The sequence below is a fragment of the Phaenicophaeus curvirostris genome, chromosome 1 (genome assembly GCF_032191515.1).
Source record: "Phaenicophaeus curvirostris isolate KB17595 chromosome 1, BPBGC_Pcur_1.0, whole genome shotgun sequence".
Classification (NCBI taxonomy): domain Eukaryota; kingdom Metazoa; phylum Chordata; class Aves; order Cuculiformes; family Cuculidae; genus Phaenicophaeus; species Phaenicophaeus curvirostris.
Window position 1 is genome coordinate 54,809,331 of NC_091392.1, and position 23,692 is coordinate 54,833,022.

At 35.1% G+C, this 23,692-nt stretch overlaps 1 protein-coding gene across 2 annotated transcripts in view; it reads right to left on the reverse strand.

Moving 5' to 3' along the window:
- The window catches only part of MGAT4C (MGAT4 family member C), a 332,430-nt gene that overhangs the window by 254,080 nt on the left and 54,658 nt on the right, over window positions 1-23,692 (reverse strand). The gene's annotated exons all lie outside the window — the stretch shown is intronic.

The following is a 23,692-nucleotide window of genomic DNA, read 5'->3' on the forward strand; positions in this document are numbered from 1 at the left end:
AAACACTTGCACACAGTCCATTTAGAATGCTAAGAGAATGACAGCATCTCATTCTGAATTGTGGATAGTTTGGGTTGGAATAGTATGCGGTTCTTCCTTTATAAACTGCTCTTTTTTACTTTGTTTCCAAAAATAGAAATGAAATTTGAGTTGTTGTTTGGGGAGAAAGATACTTCTGCTCTATAGCACAGAGGAACATGGATGTTTTAGAATCAAAGAAAGCTATGAGCTAAACTGCTGTTAAATGCAGGACAAAGTAGAGATTATGAAAAGAAATTTATTCTGACCATAGAGACACACGGAAATTTAGGAAAATACATGATATAGCACCTACTAGTCTATGCACTTTTACAAAAGATGAACAATACCAGCAAATTAACTAGCACTGCAGGGGGAGTGATGTTAACATTGATGTCTTTAAATCATATCACAGATTCATAGAATAGTTTAGGTTGGAAGAGACTTTAAAATATCATTTAGTTCAATGACCCCTGCCATGGGCAGGGACACCTCCCACAAGATCAGGCTGCCCAGGGTCCCCATCCAACCTGGCCTTGAACACCTCCAGGGATGTAATATCCACAACTTCCCTGAGCAACCTGTTCCAGTGTCTCACCACCCTCATGGTGAAGAAATTCCTCCTTATGGCTAGTCTAAATCTGCCCCTCTCCAGTTTATACCCTCTGCCCCTAGTCCTATCACTACAAGCCTTTCTAAACAGTCCCTCTCCTGCTTTCTTGTCAGCCCCCTTCAGGTACTGGAATGCCTCTATACATGTTCCTGGAGCCTTCGCTTCTCCAGGGTGAACAAGCCCAACTCTCTCAGCCTGTCTTCATATGGGAGGTGCTCCAGTCCTCTGATCATTTTTGCAGCCCTCCTCTGGACCTGTTCCAACTCTTCCATATCCTTCTTATGTTGGGGATTCCAGAACTGGACACAATACTCCAGGGGAGGTCTCGCAAGAGAGGAATAGAGGGGCAGAATCACCTCCCTTGACCTGCAGGCCACTCTTCTTTTGATGCAGTCCAGGATATGGTTGGCCTTCTGTGCGGTAAGCATATATTGCCAGCTCACATTGAGCTTCTCATCAAACAGCACCCCCAAGTATTTATCCAATATTGAATTACCACCTAAGAAAAGGATATTTGTTGCTCAAATGGTAATTAGAACTGATCAAGAATGTCAAAGAAGAAAACAAGGATTGTTCATCATAATCTGTACACGTACAAGAGACTTATTGCTGTCACTGAATTGCTGCTCATCTGGACACATGTATACAGCTTTGCCAGCCACCTGGTTCAGAAATATTCAGACATATGCTACAATTATTAATACTGACCCAAAGATATTAAGTTAAACATACTCCAAGTTTAAAAAAAAAAATCACAATATTCATTTAACAAATGTAAACAAATATGTTCTATTATTAATTCTATTCTATAAATACATATGCTGTCAGTTCCAAAGTAAAATGTCCTGAATGCCAGTTCACTATAGCTTTGGGAGCTAAGCGTACTATATCATTGACTTTCATGATAACCAATAATTTTTTTTTAAATAATAAAATGTTATAGGAAATGCCTGTAACCTCTGAAAATCCAGACTTTATTTTAAGACAACACGTGACTGTTATGAGATACATCTCCAACTAAGGTAACCAAAACCAACCAAGACGAGCTCTCACAGTAGTAGAGTATCTATAGCATCCACAGAAAGGACTGATCTGTGTGTTTCCAGTTCAACTAATTGTGCTTTTAATGAAATTTAATGTGTCAATTACAAGACTCAAAAGCATCTACCAGGAAAAACAAAAGGAACTTTCAAAATAAAAATACTGTAAGGTATTTCAGGGGTTGTTTTCTTTTGGAAAGCTTTATGACTAATTTTTGAATCATTGTTAATATCATGTTACGATCAAATCTATTTGCTGTTCAAGAAGTTATAATTAAATCTCTGCATAGTGTCCTGATCCGATAATTTTCTTGGACCATAGCATGCAACTAGAAACCTTAAAAAAAATGAGCTCTAAAATATTTTAAAGTGAATGAATTATGATTTAGTAGATTATATATAGTTATCTAGACATACAAACCCAATCAGTTTACAGCATATCTAGTGTTCTGCTCTTAAAAAATATTTATATTATTCTTCTATTTGGTTTTGATTTCTGCACTTGAAGAGGTAAAATTTGCTTTAACTCCTTCACATCTATAGACAAGGAAATTATAAAAGAAAAAAATTCCACTTTTTAACGTATTTCTTCACATCATGTCTGAAGACAAAATACACTGTTAGTGACAGATTCTAATGTATATTCTTGTTCTAAGAGTTAGGGAAAAAATACTTGCAATTTTAAACACATTTGACAGTTTAAACAAGCAGTTCTTCTTGTTCACCTACCACTCTTAGTTGCGAAGAGACATGGAAGGCTGTAAAGTGGGAAGAAGGCTCTTATTCTCTAGTTAGTTACACATACTGAAAAATCCGGTTAAAAGGCTACTGTCAATGAACTTTTTCAGGGAAACAAAGCTAAAGAATGAAAATGTGACTATGTGAAGATCTGTATCTAGGGGCCATGGAATATAAATGTTTCTAAATCTCCTGTTGTTAAATGTCCTAAAATGAAGATCATGATGTGAGAACTATGGACAAAATCTCTTAGACACTGCTGAAATACATTGTTATATGTTCACATTATATGTGGTAGGACAAGAAGCATTAGACACAAACTGAAATACAGGAAAATTCATTTAAGTGTGTGTTGCAATTTGAGGTAAATTAGTCAGTTTTATGACTAAGTTCCTGTAAGTTCATTTCTCTGAAAACTGCATGGTTTTGAGACAGTGTTATTCTCTAAAGGGCATTGGTATGCAAAAAGGCCAACGTTTATACTTAACCAAGGCCTTCCTCAAGCTGGTGGAAAAGGAGCTGCATCTACAAGGAGGGACAAATAAGGCAGGTGGCCTGAAAATTACCAACAGAGCATTCCATCCCATATGAGTCATATTCAGTATAACATTGAGAGATCATGAGGGTCTTTCTCTCTTCTGCGGTGGTTGACATCCAGTGAGGACCTTGTTTGTTTGGTTTCTCCTGATCCTGGATCCAAGCATTCCTGAATCCAGTTCCTGCGTCCAGTTGCCTCCTAGCAGTAGACCCATTCCCTCATGTCTACTCTGCAGCATTTGTGGTGACTTATAGCCATCAAGGTGTGGGGTGGGAATGTGATGTCATGTATTTGTATATATTTTATTGCTTTGTAATTGTTTTTATTATTATTATTATTGTTGTTGCTATTGAATTGTATGGGTGGGGCTAACCTGTAACAGTGTAAGAGACTTAACTGTGAGGACAGTCCAACATTGAACCCAATTGCCCCGAGAGGTTCTGGTGTCTTCATCCTGGGAGATGGTCAAAATCTGATATCTGAGTCTCTGAGTGACCTGCTCTGGCTCACTCTGATACAAGCAGGGGGGTTGAACTAGATGATGTCCAGTGATCCCTGCCAGCCTCAGCCATCCTGTGACTTCACGAAACAGATGTAAAAGTTCTATAGCATTGTCAAGTCACTCAGATTGTGGACCTTAAATACCAGGGTTTTATGCTCCCAGGAGAGCAGTCACAGTATGCCAGTTTCAGGAATCCCTTGCCTACATATACTATCCTCAGACAAATCCAGGCTATATCTTTCCCTCATGCTTTCTTCCAAGGAAGACCTCAGAAACACTGTGACTTGCAGCAAGGCATCAAGTGGCCCAGGAAGAGGCCTGTCAAAATGCTATCTTGAATTCAACTATTCCACAAAACATTTTCAGTGTAAACTTTCAAAAATAAAACCTATCCAAATCAAATCTCATCCTAAACTGTTGCACCTTGATTACCTTATTTTAGTTTAAACTTCAGCTGTTGAGGCTGATGGGTGGTTTGGCAGGTAGTAACAGAGCAGGAATAAAGAGAGAACGTGCTTCTTGTAAAACTAATCAAATTGTCAAAATTTTGAAACAAACAAAATAAAACCTCTTTCTCTAGCCCCCTGCAATACCCAGTAAAGAGTACTTTGGTGACTTGTATCACCTGATATATACTAGTGAAGTAATTTATTTGGTTTATACTGTCACACTTGTCTTCAAGAGCCAAAAAAATGTCCAGCATGGAAGTGCCTCAACCATATAGACAGAAAAACCTCTATTAAAGGAGATGAATGTCATAGACATTAATATATAGTACAAAAAATAGAAATGTTTAATATAAGTTGATACGAATGTTTATGTTCATATATAACTAATATTATGTGCTTGTATGAAAAACATATCACCTTAAAGGAGATAATTTAGTTTTCAAACTAGGTAACAGAAAATATCAAGGTCCTGCCATCCTAAATTCTGCCTGGTTTACAGTCAAACTGCTTGTAACTGACTAGCAATGTAATGTTCCATATTTTACTTTTGATTCTTCCCTTTTTTCATCCGTCCTGATACTCTATTTCATATTAGCATAACTGCTTATCTTTACTTATTTCAGCAAAATATGACTTAGTCTAATAAGCCCATTACAGGCTTATTAATGTCAAGCCTCTAAGGAAAGATCTTTATCAGTTGATTTTCATCATTACCCTCTCATACAGTTTCTTTCTTTTTCTCCTCTCTCAAACCTCTTCTGGAAAGATGAGAAAGAGCATGAGCACTTTATTAATTTTTCACCTGTCCAGTGGCCCCTACCTTATTTTTTTTTATACACTTCTCTTTGCAACTGTGACGAGTTAGCTTTAGCTTCTATCACTCACTTATCTTGGAAGTCTCTTGTGTTTCATGAGAACTCCTCAGACAGAGTATTTAATTTTCTATTTCTAACTGACCTATAGCTTCCCCATTGAGAAAGTTATGTCACTTTTGGCTATACAATTTTAATTATATTTTATGCATCAGTGTCCTCTTAAATACAGTTCTCTCTGCCCCTTAGAGGATGTTTTTATATTTCACACAAACAGAAAAAGTGACAAAAAATCCTTCTCTGAAGGATTATTACAGCTCTACCTATTACACTGTAGCCCAACAAATCTTGCAAATAAATATTTGCCTATCAAAACATTTGGAGTTCAGTGTTATCTTTATTTCAATGTATTTCTACGTTAAGCTTCCTAAATGATACACATTGTAAAACCTTTCCTAATGAGTCCCAGAGAGCAAGGCTGATAAAAGGTATTAATTTATCAAAGGCTCTATTTCAGTCTTCCGCATGTACATTGAAAATGATACTTTTTTAGTTGAGGCTCTCAGGAGATCAAGAGGCTCATTACAGATGCACTGCTGAATGACAACTGTATAAAGAAAGAAGGTCATCTCATTGTTACTTGGTCATCCAAGTTGCATCAAACATGCTAACATATCTTATATCATACCTACGGTTACGCAACAAAAGTGAAATTTTTCTCTATATCCCACACTCTCAATTAGCTATATTAGATAAGTGGGACCTGATGAGATGCATCCCAAAGTCCTGAGGGAATTGGCAGAGGTAGCTGCCAAGCCATTCTCCATGATATTTAAGAAGTCATGGCAATCAGGAGAAATCCTTGATGCCTGAAAGAAGGGTAACATTGTGCCTATTTTTAAGAAGGGTAGAAAAGATGACCCTGGGAACGATCAACCTGTCAGCTTCACCTCTGTGCCTGAGAAGATCATGGAACAGATCCTCCTAGAAGCTATGCTAAAACACATGGAGGGCAGGGAGGTGATTAATGGCAGCCAGCAGGGCTTCTCCAGAGACAAGCCCTGACTGACCAAATTAGTGGCTTTCTATGATGGGATGACTGAAGCAGTGGACACAGGAAAACCAACGGACGTGATCTATCTGGACTTCTGTAAAGCCTTTGACATGGTCCTCCACAACATCCTTCTCTCTAAACTGGAGAGATATGGATTTGATGAGTGGATGGTTCAGTGGATAAGAAACTGGTTGGATGGTCGTATTCAAAGAGTAGTTGCCAATGGCTCAAAGTCCAGATGGAGATCTGTGACAAGTGGTGTCCCTCAGGGGTCTGTAGTGGGACCGGTGTTGCTTAACATCTTCATCAATGATATCAACAGTGAGACTGAGTGCACCCTCAACAAGTTTGCAGATGGCACCAGGCTGAGTGGTGCAATTGCCACACCGGAAGGATGGGATGTCATCCAGAGGGACCTGGACAGGCTGGAGAAGTGGGCCCATGAGAACCTCATGGGTTTCTACAAGGCCAAGTGCAAGGTCCTCCACCTGGCTCAAGGCAATCCTCGACTTCAATATAAGATGGGGGAAATATGATTGAGAGCAGGTCTGCACAGAAGGACTTGGGGGTGCTGGTTGATGAGAAGCTCTACATGAGGCAGCAATTTGTGCTCACAGTCCAGAAGGCCAAGTATCCTGGACTGCATCAAAAGAAGCATGGCCAGCAGGTTGAGGGAGTTGATTCTGCCCCTCTACTGCTCGATAACATATATTGGAACTGAGTACTGAGAAGGCCACTTCATAGAGAGAATGGCTTGGGCAATCTGTACCAGAAAGATCTTACAAAGACTTGAACCAAACCTACACAAATACAAAATCTAAGACTATTCAAAAGTCTTTGTTCGGACAACAGTTGGGTTTCACAGTTATGTAGCTCCTATCCCTTGAAATAAAATAAAAGTCCCAACCTTATTTCAGAAGTGTCTTAAACTCAGCATTAAAGTTCTTAACCCGAACTAACTCTCTTTCGTGTTGTTTTTGACATGTGAAACCACTGAAACAGCAGTCCACAGTTACAAAAATGGTCTAGAAAAAAAGGCATAGCAGTCCTGGGAAGTTGCTTTTGAACACCTGTTTTCTCACATTCCATGATCTGTGGTGAAAGAAAAATGGTTAGATTTAATATCTGCGTTGTATGTTTTGGAGTGATTTGTCAATAGAGCAGTAGTCAGTCACTACTTAGACTGACAGATTTTTGAACCCTGTTGCATTCAGTGATTGACTCCAAACACAATAGTGACATCTTTGAGTGGAACAAATTGGATTATTTTCTGAAAAGTAGGAGAAAAAAACAACACCAAAAGACTTCTTACTTTGGAGTGTCTTTGTCATATCTCCTAAAGCAATTTGTCAAGTAGATAACATGGAACACCCATATCAAGGAAAGTGTAATGGAGAATTTACTAGAAATTGTTTGTCTTCCTTTCCTCTACACGCTATAGAACTCCACCAGGTGTAAATCTGAAGGACACTGAAATAATCTATTTTCATTTTGCCATTGGGTTACTCAGAATCACCACTGAAAAAAATAACCAAGTATAACAAAGATCAGATTTTTTAGTATTTGTTTGACTTCTCTTCCACATTATTCAAAAGTCTATGCAGAAGTTTAATACTTCTCTTGGCTTTTTCTGCTGTTGAAAGTGCTCAAGAACTCACAAAAAATCAAATGCTAGACTGAGAGAAAACAAAACACACTAGCAGTTAAAACATCAAAACTCCAAAACACTATGAAGTCAGTGCCACAAAATTCACCCATCTGCTTCTCAATCATCAGACCAGAAAATTGAAAAAGGCAAGCTCTGATAAGAACTATAGCTGAGGAGACGATTTTAATTAAACTACGCTTTTGAGATTTAAACTTTAAAATATGTTTCCACTTTTCTTTATTTCAGAATTCTGGACACAGATGTGCATTAAGATACTTCCTTAAACATCTTAAAAAGAAATTTAAGATACCTTCTCAACAATGACAAAGGCAAAAATTTCCCAAGACCAAGCACTAACATTTTAGTAAATACCAAAACCCACACACTTTCTATTTAGAAAATAAGAGAGAGAGACTGAGTTTTCAGTAAACCCATACAATACGCATCTTGGTCGATAGAGGGATATAGTGGAACTGAAAAAGTAATATATTTTTAGGACTTACACGAGTCTACTTTAACAACATTTCAAGTCATTTTTCCATTGTTAACAGTCTTATTTAGTCAGTCCAGGAACAAAAAGCTCTGCAAGTACGACTAAGGCAAAACTCAAAACTACTACTTAATGTGGAATCACATGCACACAAATTGATGTTTCCATGGAATTATGGCCTTGCTTTTAGTGCCTGACAACCTTGCAAGAAGATGAAATGCTAATAATACCAGACACTGCTCTGAGACTTTCCTTCTAGCTCAAACGACATCCCTGTAAAACTTCATGGCAAGCAAAGTTCAAATGTCAGCAAAACCTGCAGACTTCAATGACACTTGGAGTAAAGGATTGATTTAATACCACTATGGGCTTCTACTATGTACAAGGGAACTCTCAAAATTATTGTATGTGAATTGCTAGCGCGTTGCTAAGGGGATTACAGGAAGTACTAGTCATTTAGGGGATTTTGAGAGGAACAATCTTTATATGGTATTTTTAACTGAATCAGCTTTTGATGTTTCACTAGAAGATGATTAGTACATTTTCCAGCAGATCACAATTTCAGTTTAGTCTGCAGTTTTATGGGGATAGAAAATTAAAAATCAGTATAAGGCATCATATTGAACGAGAAGTGACAGGACATACATGTTAGGCAAAGAATTCTCTCTTAAATACAGTGAGAGATATTAAACTAACACGCTGAAAATACAAAGTCTAGAGAGGTAACCTGTGTTAAACTATATATTATATTCCCTAATCTGCTTGTATTTTACAAAACCTAATCCCTTTGTAAAGAGAACTATTACAACATTAGCTTGCCTTTGTAAGAAGTTTTACATGTATGATAAAACTCACCAGAATCCACACTTCAAGTGATTTAGATCTATCAGAAATTTCTGAAGCTGAATTATATAAAGACCTCTTTACATTTACCCTAGGAGATACTGTTACATATTACATAGAAAAAAAATATAAAGTAAACTTACTGGTTTATTAGATTTTTGTTTTCATGGAAGAAGTAGCAATTACACTACTTTCCCCAAAGAATAACAGAATGGTTGGATTGGAAGGGACCTTAAAGATCATCTAGTTCCAACTCCCTGCCATGGGCAGGGACACCTCCCACTAGATCAGGCTGCTCAAAGCTCCATCCAACCTTGCCTTGAACACTTCTGCAGATGGGGCATCCAGAACTCCCCTGGGCAACCTATTCCAATGTCTCACCACACTCATCTTGAAGATTTCTTCCTAATATCTAATCTAAATCTGCTGCCCTCTGATTTATACCATCTTCAGGTACTGGAAGGCTGCTATAAGGTCTCCCTGGAGCTTCTTTTCTCCAGGTGGAACAACCCCAACTCTTTCTGCCTGTCTACATAGCAGAGGTGCTCCAGCCTTCTGATCCACTAAGTATGCTTGTCTAAAATTTTTCTTCTAAACTTTTGTGTTCAGAAAACAACTATCATCATATGAAAGGCTAACATGATGTGTAAAGCTGGGTTTGTTTCAGGTAAGTAGAGACAACACTTTCTGTTTGCAAAGCAAATTTTTTGTTTTCCTCTGCCTGTCCTATTAAATGTCTTCTATATTTCCAAAGGTCTTGACAGGAAGAAGGTGAGCTTGCTCTTCTCCTTTTCATACTCTTAATCCTGAGGTAAACTGATCTTCATTAAAAGAGACACCTGCTTTTCCTTTCGGCTTACAGTGGATGTTTTCCTCAATTAACAAGGGTAGACAGCTGCTGAGGTGGCTAACATCCAATCAGACAAAGAATCAGAGGTTATAGAGTGCTAGGGGAGGTGAAGAAGAAAGTAATTTTCTGGAAAAGCGTGACACCAACACCTTGAACAGCCTATGTTATATTCCTATTTGTAGTAAATGGTTCCTTTAGAGAGTCTAGCTGTCAGAGGTTAAGTTTTCACTGAGCATAATCCATTCTCTCATTATAAAAGCAACAAAATGTATAAATTATTTTTCATGTACAACATAATTATGCAGGAAAGAAACGAAGTACAAGACTACTTGAAACAAAGATATGAGAGTGCTATTACTGTTTCCTACATGTAATCTTTTAAGAATTGCATCAGATTTCTTCTTCTTTGGGGTGAATTTGTAAGAAAATGAGGCTGTATTATTTGGCATTATGTTTTCAGTAAATTTATTGGATTACTACAGCTTCTGGTGTCACTCTAAGCAGAAGAATGTTCAAGTATTTCAACTTTGTCCTTGGAATTATATCCCTCTGCAGAAAAGATATGTGCTTGTGATGCTATAGGATCATAGGCAGCCATTAATTATGACAATTAAATGGTCTTTTATATGCTTAAGTACTTTCTGGTATATTCACTGCAAGTTACAGTTCAAAGAATATAGTTTATCTCCCCTAGAGAAAAAAAAATCTACATAGAATAACCTATTCATATTTTTTATGAACTCTCAGCTACAGACCACTTCTTCAGCACAGTAGAGGTAAGATGATTGTACACTTTAGGTTCTTCTGTACTGTACAATAAGAAAAAATGTGAGATGATATGTAAGATTTCAAGATAAATGGCATATATGAGGAACAAGATGCCTCCAGTACTAGAGGCATCTGAAATATACTGGGAATTAGTAATTAGAAATATATAGAAAAAAATCAGATGATAGTTATTTGCTAGCCCACAACATAATGTATTTTGTATTAAACATCATTCTTGCAGTGAAGCAGAAATTGACTGCTAGATTAAATTTAGTGATTTCTTAACTACAGGGGATCCTGTCTTTCTTTCATTAAGTTCATGAGATAAAATGAATATTATTTTAAATGCCTGGTATATGCTTCCCCTGTGTCTGATAGAGCCAATGTCAACTGGCTCCAAGATGGACCTGTTGCTGGCCAAGGCTAAGCTCATCAGCCTTGTGATAATATATATTTAAGAAGAGAGGAATAAAACCTGCGCAGAACAATGGCAGTGGGGAGAGTTGTGAAAATATATGAGAAACAACTCTGAGGAGCTGCTATATAAAATTGGATTTATTTAAAATTTGCTTACATTTAGAAAAGTATTTTGCCCAGTCAGAATGTTTCACACCTGATTACGATTAGATATAAAACAAAAATATAAGATTAATTTTGAGGGATATTGACCAATGATTTTGGAAATACAGAAAATAAACAACAACTTTTCGACTTCTTCCTTCAAGTTCCACAGCAGACCAATCCACCTCACATCTACTTACACAAATTCAGGTTTTTTTCTGTCATTTGTGCTGTTCTCCACTGTATATAAGGACACACCCTGGGAATGTGTCAATCAGTCACTATCTGGATTCTTGACTTGCTTCAGACTTAATGCTTTCACTTGTACTTTACACTAGCCATTTCCTAAGGTCAGTTGTGTTTATCGCAGTAAGGCATTCCCTTAATAACACATTTTTCCCTTTGGATTAGTTTTTGTGTAAAAATTGGAATAATGTGTTCCATTACTGTTCTATAAGAAAAATGCAAAACTTAGTAGTTGAATCCCCTCAACAGATAGTCTGATCTATTCTTTCTTCCTATTTTTTTTTAGATTAAAATAATTATACAAAATACATTCACATGCTGTGTGTAATAAAAATCATAAGTTTCATTTTCTTTCCTCTCAAGATTCCTCTCCATTCTCATACTTTTCTTAAAAACAAAATAATTATAAAATGTGCTTTAATCAGTATCAATAATATCATACTATTGTTGGAAATTTAATACTAAAGAATCTTTTCATATAAGTCTCAATATTTGCTGGGAGTATTTGATATCACATCATACAAGCACAATATGTAACAATTAAATTATATTCAGAGTTTACTGCTATTTAATTATGGGCTAAATATAAAATAAGATGAGACATATTTCATCTCATATGGTGCTAGAAGTATGTATTTTCACTTGGTGGAAATAAAGACTGTCTTCTACTATATTTCAAAGGCAGATAAACTAATAATTACTAGCAGTGATATAGAAACATAGTAACTTATGTGACTTTTATTAAATACAATTTTACCCACCGAGCAACTACTTAAAACACCAATTTCTAAAGGCACTCATCCAATTTATTTTCAAGCACATGTCCATTACTAATCTGGAATAAAACCTTCACACATTACTGATGCACAATGAATGATTAATAACAGTAGTTAATTGCTATCTATGATGTTTTGGAAAGAAAAATAATTTACACTTTACTTTTTTTTTCTTATTTATTTTTTGGTTTGTGGCTTTGGGGATTTTAGATTTTTTTTTTGGAATGTTTGCATTCTTTTCTAGACTGCAAATCCAATTTAAAGTTCTGGTTCCTCTGTCCTCTTTGCTACTCCTTTTTCTTCATGTTGAGGTGGTATATATAAAAAAACACCAAAAAAAGATTTTTAAAGCAGTCATTGGACAAACAAAAGTTGTGCATCTCATGCTAGCAGATCTTCGTTAGGGTGAAATACTGTTAATACAGTCAGATAGACATAGCTCCAGTCAAAAAGTTTTAAAAGTCCTGAACTATAGGGAAAAGTGCAAATCTTATCTCCTAGGACTGACTGCTTCAGAGCAGAACTGGAATATACGACTGAAGATGAAAGTATTTTATTAGGCATTTAAAAAAATGCAAAAAATAAACAAGCAAAAACATAACAACAAAACACTCATTTGAAAACCTGTTGGACTCTAAACTTCTATGAACACACAACTGGAGTTTTTAAAAAGTTTGCTTTATGTGATGCTGTCTACCACCAATTCCAAATGAAGAGATGAATTTCCAAGAAAATATGATGACTTAAGAAGCTAGAAATCCTGCCTGGTCAACCACAGGAGAGTCCCTGCTGTGCTTTTTCCAAAACAGAGAAAGCTGGTTACTGGATAAGTTCACTCCAGTAACATGTAAATTCAGTAGTTTAGAATGGCAATTAAAATAATTCTGTAATTGTTTTTAATGAGATTTTCATACATCTTTCAGATCATCTTCCCATAATGCTGGCAATTTAGGGACTCAAAAACTGAAATATTCTCCACACTGCCTCTGTGTACAGATTGTGTAACCACTAACAGACAACAATTTTGGCTTAAATATGGATTCTCTTTTTTCCCCCTATTTGTCAGAGATTCTAAATAAATGATTTTTCAGGAAGCAGTTCTAATTGCTCAATATTTTATTCTACATTACAGCTTTACCTACATAAGATTAAAACAGAAGTAAAGAAAGTCATTGTTTGGGTAAGCAGCTGAAAAATTTTAGACCATTCACGTAAAGACTTAACATGCATGAAATTTCAGGGTACTTCAGAATAACCACTTAACTACTTTTCTACTGCCAAAGCACATAGTTTTTCTTACCTTTTCTTTTTCATTATAAAATTGCTTGTCAGTGTAAAGAACCCACAAAATGCTCAGAATTAGAATTAACTGCACAAAGCATTGCTGTACCTGTCCAAGATCACCACAAGTTAGATCAGGTATGTTCCACCCCTTGTGAGAAAAAGGAATGTTGTATTATTGCTATTTCGGTTTCTTTAGAACAGCTGACAATAGAAGTAATATTTACAACTTAAGAAAAGCAAATAACACTAATAACTCTATTGGATAAATACTGATCTGTCATTGGATTTGATTAAGCAAGGCGTATATAGAAATAGGTAATTTGCTGGGGCAGAAATGTATTCTTGCCATTTTTTGCCACTTGTGAATCTATAACTAAAATAAAGAATGCTTAGTTTATTAAAAGAATTGTTAATTAATATAAGGCATTTAAATTTTTTAGATAAAGACAGAATTTACTTAGCTTCCATAGATTTTCACTTAGCTTTTCTTACAGAATTTTAGACAGGAACAAGTAATTTTAATTCTTTCATCCCGTAAGAAATCTGAAAGTAATGCAACCCTCTCTTCAAATGCTAGAGATGAAACTAGCATTATTAAAAAGATCTTTACACATAATAGAATGAATTACAAAAATAAATTCTCCAGCCTGATTCCCTTGAATATAAAGGATACAGTTTCCTTTCCTATGTAAAATAAACCAGAGTATATGAAAGACTCCAATGAGAGTTCTTTGTTCTTTTGAGGCATGAGTAACATTTTGTTGAATCATCCTCCTGGTATTCTAACTAAACATGGTCCAATATAATACAGTGATTTCTGGAAATAAAACCATTACTAGAAGAAGTACTTAGCTTTGTATAAATGTAAAGAAGGAAAGAAATAAAGAAGCTTTTATATAGCTGCACTTCATCACATAAATGCTAACAAATTCCTTTAATAACTGGAGGTCTTTGTCCGTCTTCGCTGTATTGAGAGAAACTGAAGAACTGTTTACTGATCAGGACTCTAGAAAACGCCTACTTACTATTTAAAATTTTAAGAAACTGACTTAAAATGGATAAAACTCCCAATGACAATGCTTTTCCTGCCACATTTGGTAAGTGTATTACAGCTCAGACCAAAAAAATGAAATTACTCCAGCCTGCACTGATCCAGTGCTCCCCATAGCACCCTGGGCATGGGAATAACCTGAAAGAGAAATCCATTTTATAGACAATCTGTCCACTCTGTACATAGTTTCGTTCAGTCTGGCACTTTACACCCTATAACCTGAAATTTAAATCAGAAGAACATTTTTCACTCTTACCCCCCCTACAAATCATAGTTACCATTACATTACTTGACTCTTCCATGCTCCCTGCAATTAGCACTAAGCCATTGAGTTTCTGATGAGTAGATACTAAGGCTGAATGATTTATATATTTGCTTTCATTTCAAATCCCAAATTTGTTGTTAATCAGATATTAATCCTAATCAGTCTGATACTAATACATTATGTCTTGCCACGTCTTTGGTTTGGCAGCTGAGCATTTTTATGTGTATTTGATGATTAACTAAATGCTTGACAGCAATTCTAAACTATGCTGTTCACATTCTGCCATTTCCCTCTACAGAAATAAATGTTTCAAACTGCAAATTAGAAAAAAATTCATGGCATGCCAAAAGGTTCCACAAAGGTTTTTCTATCTCCACCTACTTTTTTACATTGATTTCTAGGCAAAGATTAAGCCTGAAAGTTTGTAAAGCAAAGTTGGTATTTAAAGCTCAATATATTTTGCTTAGAGGAGTGTAAAAAGAAGTTTCATTATTTTATTTGTAATAGAATGTGAAGTGATACATAAAGAAATTGAGAAAAAAAAATTAGTTAATATGCCAATCAATCGAAAAGCTTTTTCTTCACAGATAATGGTTAATTTGCTCTATGAAAGACATTTCTGGAATAAATGCTCTGAGGAATCCAAAGATTTTTAAGAAAAGCTCTATAATTAGCTTAAATATGTAGCAATGACATTTCACTTCTGTATCCATAAGGAAAATGCAATTTGTGCACACAGTGATGGCTGCCTGAGAAGTGAGAGATTAGAACCTAGTGAGGAAAAAATAACATAACACCAAAATAACAGAAAGATTAGAGATCAAAAATCATTACAGAGTGAGAAAACCCTCACTTTGAACAAATAAGAAAAGAAAAAAGATTCATTATGTTGTGTAAACAACCTAGACTGCACTAGAATTACACTTGTGGTATGTTTGTTGTTTTTTTAAAAAGTGACTTAAAAATGAGAAGGCAAATAGAAGGCCAGACAACTAAAACACATTGCTTAGTCACGTGACATCTTGTCCTCAAGAAAGGAAGCTGAAGAGACCAACTTGCCATTCTAAGTTTGTGTTATACATATAAAGGGAACAGAATGTACAAAACATACCAATATAAGTGAAATTTTTCAGTTTTAGAAAAAAAAGTAATTCTGAGGCAATAAATGTCTTCCGATGAAACCATTTTGTCTTTATAAGCAGATGACTAACAGAGTGGTATCTCCCCATGTTGCCTCCGGCCTTGTCCTTCTTGAAGTGACTGTAATTACAATACAATTGACTGTTCTTAAAACAATCTTTCCTTGAACTAGTGACTTTGTCATGTCCTCATTAACCCTTTTATATCTAATCTTTTTACTTACCTTCGTTCTTTACCTTTGTAATCCTGCACATAATCCAAAGAGGTCTGGTCTTGGTCCCTTTCTTTTCTTCATCTTATTTACAAATATGTAAATTACTATAACAGTATAGAAGATCTTTTCAATATACAAACCACTTCCTTCTGACTCAGGTGCCTACTCTTTGCACTGACTAGCCATCAGCTTCATTTGCAGTGACTCCAATGAAAGTCACTATTTCTTCTCAAACCAGTGACTCCTGCCTTGCTCATTACTATGGAAAAAATACTTTTCTTTTTTTTTTAGGATATTGCAACATGTGACTACATCCTAAACTGTGATAATTGAATTCACATAAAGAAAAAAAATACCTGAGTTATAGCCAAATTACCTGAATTATAACCTCTTCTTTCTCCAGACCATTACATGCTCACATTTCAGTAATAGTAATAACTTTCCAGCCATGCAAATTTTCCAGCATGTTTTAGGAATGCCAATTTATTTTAAGTTCCATATTCACAAATGTCCAACTTTAACTTTTATATTGTTCAGCCTCCCAGTATTTGTGCACATATAATTAAGAATTCCTTCTCTCTGTATTTCTAGTTGTTGATTTATTGTTAAGATTTGCAATCTAGCTTTGTGTTAACATCTCCGAAACTTGACTTTCAGCTCAGTTTTATTTTAATTTCTTCCTTCTTTTTTACTCTTGCATTTTGTGTCAATATATATTAAAATGTTAGAGCAGCTAGCATGTTAGATCACTGTGAACAGTGGAGCAGAAGATCTACAAGTATCTGCAAATCTAACACGTATCTATCCGTGATTCATTCATGTTTCTGAACATTAGAGAGTGTTTAATGAAGTAATATGAAGATCTGCAGTTGATCTAAACTTTTTTAAAAGACTTGAGTTGTGTTTTGTCCAATTTTTTTTCCATGCAGAAACAGTAAATTTATGTATCAAGCAGCAGATAGTAATTTTTTAAAGTATGTAAACCATACAGTTTTACGATCAGCTCCACAATTCTGGAGTTAAACCAATAATGCTATTGAACACTGCACACCATGTCAAACTAGAAAGGATTTTTAATTCTACAGCAACAATTTTACTTTTCTTTAAAAATACATATTACTTCGTGGTATAAAGTTCTCAATTTCATTACTAATGAGCCAAACCATGCAAAGTTTCGGAATTTATTTAATAATTGGAATGAGTGCAAAAACTATACTTTCTTACTCTGAGAGAAAGTGTGTGTGTATTCTTCATAGATGAAAGAAAAGGTATCCCTGATCAGTGATCAACTGAAGATGACTTTTTAATTTCATGGGAACTTTCTGTAAAGAAAGAAATTCACATTTTTAAAGTATCTTCATGAAAACACAGGAATGTTAGTTCTCTTTCTTCCTTACTGGAACAAGAACAGTATCCAAGTGTATGCCAGAATAAGGAAAATCATGAATAAGAAAAATATTCTAGGAAAAAAATAGATAATTAAGTTACTGTATTTACAGAACCAGATTACATCCACGAGGCTCTTGGGTATGTCAGACTTTCCTTCACAAAATTATATTTTCAAGGAAGTAGACACAGAATAATATTTCCTCAAAGTATGCCTGATTAAACAAAGTGACAGACAGCTTGAGTTAGAAATAACCCCGCAAATATGAAAAACATAAAAGGCTGTGCCAAAACAAATATCCAAATTAAATATCTGCTTATCAGTACGTTCTAATTGTGCCTGCATGGAAGAAATGAACATTCTGCTGCCACAATAAAACAGATGAAAACAGAGATTAGGAAGCAGTGATAGTGTATACAGAGAATAGTAATAAATTAACAAAGGATTACATTAAATCAGGATTTTTTTTAAGAAAACTTAATAGTGTCATGTATAATAATGTCAAAAGACAATGAAGTCAAATTCAAAATTAAGATTATTCAAATTTAATATTATACAGTCCACTGCAATTTAGCCCCTTATTATGTATGCTTGATGAGTGCTTCTTGAATACTAGTTACATGATTTCTTTCTCTTCTCCTCTCCCAGGGCCTTTTCCCAGCTGAAGTACAGGATAGACAGTTTTAACAGAATGTTATGTTTTAGGTTTATGTTTGTTCTTGTACATATGGTTATAGTTTCTGCATATCATTAAAGTGTCTCTTTCAGAAGGAAATTATCCCCATAAACACTTCTAGTATAACTGTTCTGGCATAGAAACATGACACATTAAATAAATGCATATCTAAGAAAAAGGTATAACATATTTTACAGTATTTTTAACATTACTGTACACATCTTGGATTCTCCAGAAATGTGTGTGTCCACTATACACATAAGGAGTAGTTTGCATTGTGCTGTACTGTTCTCTTCCCTTTCTCTTCTATTGTTCCTCCTCCACCAACCACGTGATCACCTCTTCTTTCATTGGATGTGGAATTTACTCGACTGCAATCCAGTTCAGCTGGCCAAGTGGAACAAGGATACAAGTTGTTTTAGTTAGTTAGTTAGTTTTTCCTGGATTGGTCTTCTGTTGTGACTTGAATCCCCTTATTATGTTATCAGATGAACGTCAAGAGCTTGATAGAAAATTCTTCATTGAATTATGCATGTGGCAATCATCTTGAACTTTCTGTTTACATACATGTATGTGTATATACATATGAATGTATATCTGGTACATGCTAACAAGCAACAACTGTAAAACTTACAGATCATAACAACAGTAAAGCAAATCTCAAGTTAAGAAAATTTTGTCTCAGTCTTTACAAATCAAAGTTTCACAGTGCTCTTAATAAAAATGTAAATAACTTTCCAGTTTGAAATGTAAAGAAGAGGCAAATAACCCACTGAATTTTCTGTGCAATAAAAATATTTATTTTAACCTGAGATCTATGTACCAGTAAAATGAAAGACTATCACTCCATTATTTATCAAGCAATAGGCAACATAGTTTATTTAAAGTGATCTTACACTGACTAGTTCAGGCTTCATGGTTTCACTTGTGTAAACTAAGATTTAAAAACATGGTTACCAAACTCAATACTTTGAGTATATATTTACTTTTAAATGGTAGCTTCCTGAATGCTTGACTGGGAAGAAAGAGGTTATTCCTTTGGAATATTATCATTCAAGCTAACATACACAGTATATTCCAAAAACTAATGGAATAGATTTCTTTTTCTATGAAAGACTGAAAAGGACATTTTTAAGTTGTAGAAGTTATTCAGACAAAAAAAAAAATGGATTCCAAAAGTATATGAATAGCAGAGCTTAGTAGACTTAGCAGACTTAGTATGAGTATTTCATACCTTACATAACTCCTAAAGAGGAAAAGACCCTGGGTGCAGAAATGGCCCAATAAGCAGAAACGTTTTAATGCATTCCAGAAAAATTGAGATTATTGTTTGTCCATTTGATTTTTTACTCTTCAAACAAGTAATGTATAAAGCCCAGTAGTTCACGGGATTGAAAACTTAACAACAGCTGCAAAAGAGCTAATAATTAAAATTCTTTTTTCCAGTTTATAATCCCATGTATTACATCTGCCAATGAGGAAGTCTTTGAAGGTTTAGTTATCTAAATTTTTGCCTAGCTTGAGAGACAAACCAAGAGGGGATTACATGCAAACTAATTAATTGATTACTCTTCTTCATCTTCAAAGCAAAAAGCAAATCACCTGCAGTCCTTTTCTGCTTGTTTACAGTGCTTCAACATGAGCCACAAACACGAATTACAGGGAGAATAGAGACAAAAAAGTAGTGACTTTTGAGCAAAAAGAAGGAGTGAGAAGGAAGTAGTCAACTACCGATGTGTTTTATGTGTTTCTGGAAAGAACTGAAGGAAACTAGCAATATTTATTACTGAAAGGATTAATATCATCTCCTCTATTTCATACAATTTCCAAAGAAAGTTTGCTAGATTTATTGAATCAAATTTAAATGAATAAAAGAACAAAACCAAAACAAAACTAAAACTTAATCATAGCCTCAATTACTAAACCCCCGTGGAAATCTGAACAGATCTTCTTTAGACAGAAAGATAAACACAGAAATTGTTTCCATAGTATACCTAGCTTGCAAGTAAATGCAGAGCTGTAATTCTGATGGGGGGTAAGGGGGAAGAAGGCAGAGGGAGGAGTTGTATCTTTGTTAGTTGCTTTGCTGTAAATCAATTTCTTTCAAAATATTTTGAGGGGCTTCTTCACAAAATACATCCCACTGTTCAGCCATTTCTTTGAGTAAAGATTTTGCCTCTAACATTCCTAAAAGTGTTCTCAATGATCTTTTGGTATGTCTTTAAAAAATGTATCTGAAAGAAAAAGCAGTAGAAAGAGTCAGTATTAGCAGCTATTTGAAACTTCAGCACTTGAATTTGTCTGTGACAGTGTGTAATGCACAAATGTAGTCTACTAGTTTACGTATGAGTGCTACATAAGTTCATTTCAATCACATCTAGTTTATTCATTCTGTTTTATTCTGTAGGAACAAATTCATTCTGATCATTTCATCTAGGGCTGAGAAAATTGAACTCTCACAGACTGCAGTCCCAGAAGAAATTGCTTGATGCTAGAGCTGCAAGTAATTGTTAAACTCCCACGTGCCTTGGGGGAGAAAGCATGTCCTTGATTAGAAAAACAAGAGGGTGGAGGTAGGGGATGGGAGAAAGTATGCTTGTAGTTAATGGATATGGGGGAATTGTGTATTAAATACTGTGGATAGTGAAGTTATATTTCCAATTTTTTAACTAGCATATTAATTCTTATTTGAAGTAAACATTGATATTTAGAGCCTATACGTTTTTCATAGTGAAAAGTAGATATCCTTTTTATATGAAATGATCTCTTAGTAAGCAAATAAACAGACGGTGCAGGGACATCTACTTGTATTCATTCTTATTCTCATTAAATTACATAGTTTTGATATCTCAGCAGTGAAGGCAAGTCAGGTTGTTCTCTCCTGAAAAAAAAAAAACATTGCTGAAAATTCAGTCCACAGTAACAAGAACGTTTTGATGGTTTCTAAGATTGCAAGGAATATGATTATTGAAACTTGTGTGAAGGAAAACAATTTTCATGTTTCTGATTATATTCCAAGTGAGACTCAGTTACACACTAAACAGCACGAATGATAGAAGGGGAGTTGCAAAGGCCTAAAGTCATTCAAGGCTCAAGATTTGTATGGGATCTTTCTTCGGACACAAAACTGTAAGTGATGTGTAAACTGGCCATAATTACTTAGTTAATTACTCAAAGGTATTCAGTGTTTGTATTTGAAGATGGAAACAGTGCATTTATACTAGATGCCTAGGTATCTTTCTTGATATAGAACAGAAGATATGCAGAATAAGTATTTCTGAATGTTCAGACTTTGAAAATGCCTGTGAAATTCAGTACACAGGCAGAAAGGTAAGTAAATTTATGGACTAGAGTTCAACCCAGCTTAGAATGCTTCAAATAATGACATGAATCTTCTCTAAGATAAGGAAGATTCTCTCTTTCTGATTCCTATATCCATAGATCACTAACTTGTGGGAGCACTGAGAAACTGCTGTGTGGTACTCCTCAGAGGAACCTGAGGTTCAGATTAGGAAACCTGGAACATTTATTTGTAATTATCTCCTTCTAAGAATCACAGCTTCTGACCCATATTTCTTTGAGGCAGGAAGCTGTCACACGCATCTAAGCAAGAGATCTCTTAAAATGCTCTATGGCTAGTTAATGAGGATAAGAACATCAAGATAACACCATCAAGCTAGCTGGGATACTTATATAATCAATATAGAGAAAGATTCAGACATTTAAGCGCCTGCTGTATTTCTCCCTTGTTCCAAATGTTTTATCCTTTGTAAATCTATCTCTCCATGTTCATTATGCAGATATGGTTAATTATATTACTCTTATTGTATTTTAGGAAATCTGTTTTACCCCAATAAATTTTTCAGCTTTCCTCTTTCTTCAAGGAGTGCACTCAGCAATGAAAAAATATAGGCAACAGTATTCATAAGGTATAGTTTAATTTCACTTGGTTCTCAAATAATAAATTCTCAAAAAGCTAGTCTGAAATAGCTAAAGATATTTGAAAGGATGGGGAAAATATATATAGTAGTTTTAGATTAAATTAAATAAAAAGTTTGCTTTGAACTTATAAGAAGAGTAGTGTAAAGAAAAGGCTTGATGAATTTCACTGTATGGTGTGAAAAAACTGTTTCCTAGAATCATAGAATGTCCTGAACTGAAAAAGGCCTGAAAGGACCATCGTGTCCAGCTCCTGTCACTGCACAGGACAATGCCAAAATTCACACCAGATGTCTGAGAGCGGTGTCCAAATGCTTCTTGAATATTGTCAGGCCTTGCACCATATTGGAATATGTGAATACTTTGAATGCTTAAAAAACACATCCACTGTCTGCTTTGCACAGAGTTGTCACTGGTGAATCCTACTGAGTGCTTTTTAGTATCACAAAATATCTGATGCTTTTTCAGGAGAATATGTATTGGCCAGTCAAGTACAGCATGACTAACCTCTAATCATAGAATCATAGAATAACCAGGTTGGAAGAAATCCACCGGATCATCAGGTCCAACCATTCCTATCAAACACTAAACCATGCCCCTTAGCACCTCAGCCACCCGTGCCTTAAATGCCTCCAGGGAAGGTGAATCAACCACCTCCCTGGGCAGCCTGTTCCAGTGCCCAATGACCCTTTCTGTGAAGAATTTTTTCCTAATGTCCAGCCTAAGTCTCCCCTGGCGGAGCTTGAGGCCATTCCCTCTTGTCCTGTCCCCCGTCACTTGGGAGAAGAGGCCAGCACCCCCCTCTCTACAAACTTCTTTCAGGTAGTTATAGAGAGCAATGAGGTCTCCCCTCAGCCTCCTCTTCTCCAGGCTAAGCAACCCCAGCCCTCTCAGCCATCAAAATGTACAGTAGCGATCAATTTTAGTGTAACAAAAAAAAGACTGAACCAAAAAAAAAAAAAGAATTATATGTATTGCAGTTAAGAATTGTATTATACAAATGTTTCTCAGAATTTGTATGTTTAAGCACAGTACACCTATTTCTAGAATTTTTTCTAACATTGACTCTATTCAGAATTAATAAAAGACCACAACAGCTGAGAAGTATAATTTCTTTGCTTTACTTGTTTTTATTTCTCCAAATGTATCAACCGTAAGACAGGAGGCATTAAATAAAGCAAATCTAAGAGTAAATGAACAAAATCATCCTGTTTTTCACCATTATATTGGTAGGAAACTAATGAAAAAAAATGTTAAGTCACTAATAAATAACTTACATTCATTAAGACAAAAAGTAGAACAAATTTCAAAGTTACAACATGTGAACACTCAAAACTAGCCTCTTCCATTATCATTGCAAACAGATCTCAAAGTGTCCATAATACCTTCCCTGACATTTTGAAAGATTAAACATAATATGAAATGGTTTTAGACTTGCCACTCCCTCTCCCAGGTATAAGTACAAAGTAACATCTATAAATTTATGTTATTCAAAATGATTGTGGTTTGATTTGTAGTTAAAATACCTATATAAGTGTTGACAGCCAATGTCTACATATATTTATATCTAGATGTATTTAACTTGTTAACAGCTATGAAAATTAAAACTTTCTGAACAGAAACGTTACTACAGTGAATGCACTTAATATTCAGTTCTGTGGGTATTTAATAGTAACACAAGTGAAAAAAAAGAAAATGAAGAACAGCTCATTAGATTAGATTATTTCATCCACAAACTTCATTATCTAGATTTTTTTCAGAATTGTTGTCTTGAATTTTCAGTACCTCAT